This window comes from Myotis daubentonii, chromosome X (assembly GCF_963259705.1).
Source record: "Myotis daubentonii chromosome X, mMyoDau2.1, whole genome shotgun sequence".
Taxonomy (NCBI): domain Eukaryota; kingdom Metazoa; phylum Chordata; class Mammalia; order Chiroptera; family Vespertilionidae; genus Myotis; species Myotis daubentonii.
In genome coordinates, this window is record NC_081861.1 from 4,300,229 (window position 1) to 4,302,184 (window position 1,956).

Consider the following 1,956-nt stretch of genomic DNA (forward strand, 5'->3'; position numbering starts at 1 on the left):
CTGGACATGACCTGTGCTACAGCTGATGGGGAAGGTGCCTCTGTTCCAGACAGGCATCCACTTGGGCAGATGTGTGGTTTCTGGGCATAAAAATACTATACAGACTGCCCCACAGGCCCCTTGTAGTGTCCTCTGGGAACTGCAGAGGTGGTACCCGTGGCCCATACCAGCCAACCCAAGAAAAATTGTGTGTCTGTTGCCCCTGTATTTAGCCCCTATCCCACCATGACCCCAGCTCCCCCACCAGGCAGGATCCCTCCAGCCTCATCCCAGAGAAGAGTGAGCTAAAGAATCTATCATAGAAGGCTCTCGCAGGTTCTCCTATAGTAAGAGCTTAAGAGGCCGTTTAAGCAGAAATCTCCCACCTGACCCCTCTTGTGAGTCCCAACCATCACTTCAGGAATGGCTACTGGGCACAGCTGTGGGATGGAGGGACATGGACAAATGCATGGTATCTGGACAGAGGACAACCCTAGTCCCTCACACTGAGGAAGGGAATCCAGCAGTTGAGGGTCATTTCCAGAGTCAGCCTCAACATCCCCCCGAGTCTGCTGCTGCACCAGGTCTGAGACCTCCTTGGGAGTTCACTCAGCCCAGCATTACCCACCCACCAATCTAGTCGTGCAGTTGACACAGGCAAAAATCAGAGTTCCAAGGTGACTTAAAGGAAACAAATGCTAGTTTCTGGTCTGACTGGGTTCAGGAACTCAAAAGCTGTCATTTAAACAGGCTGTATGATTTAAACACTATTACCCCATTTTGCAAATGAGGAAGCAGGCTTGAAGAGTTGGTTCAAAATGGGCTGTAAGGACAGAAAGACCTCATTGCCTGTAGATAATTCCTCGTGGTCAAAGCCCTCCTAAAGTGAAGTCATTTAAAATTACCTGATTTAACCAAAGACGTCATAAAAAGACAACTTGCATAGGAATTGGGAGAAACAAATACATAGAGCTGCCTCAGATAATAATTCTCACACCAGTGTAAACAAGCTGTTTGTCACGGAAATAATTACCAGTGAACAACACTTAAACTTTGAAAAAAATGAGTTGAAAAAGAACCAAGTACCCGGAGATTATTATGCTGAGGGAAATAAACCAGTCAGAGAAAGACAAATTTATCACATGATCTCACATATATGGAGTCCAATGAACAAAATAAACTGATGAACAAGTAAGTCCAGAGATATGGAAGCATGGGAAAGACTGACAGATCTCAGGAGAGCAGGAAGAGATTAACCAAGAAATTTATACTAGAGGCCTGATGCACGAAATTTGTGCACTGGGGGAGGGGAGAGCCAGCCTGGCCTGTGTCCTCTCACAGTGGGAGCCCTGCAATCACCCCAAAGAGGTAGGCCCCGCCCACCCATCGAGGGCTCCTCAATGGATTGCCCCAAAGAGGTAAACCGAAGCTAGGGGTCCTGCCATGGAGCCACGGGACCCCCAGGCCTCGCCGCATGGAGCTGCGGGACCCTCCTCCACGCTGCACATGCAATGTCAAGCTCCTGCCCACCTGTGTGTGCATGCAGCCCCTCCCACCCATGTATGCCTGCTGCACATGCAGCCTCCTGGTGATGGCTCGTGGCATGAGGGCATCACGGTGTGAGGGCGTCACGACCACGTAGGCTTTTATTAGTATAGATATGCATAGCCCATGGATGCAAATAATAGTGCAGTGAAGGCTTGAGGAGGGGCGGGAGCTGGGAAGAGGGGAGCAAAGGGGAAGGGAAATGGGGAACATCTGTAATATCAGCAATAAAATTCTTTTTAAAAGAAGTAGAAGTGATAAGGCTGAGATAGATAACAGCAAAATGTAAGAAGTCAATGGATGAGTTTTAACAACACATTAGACATAGCTGAAGAAGGAATTGGTGACTTGGCTATAGGTAAAAGTGTGCTGAGGAATATAACGCATAGACCTATGAACCAGGAAGTCACGGTTTGATTCCCAGTCAGGGCA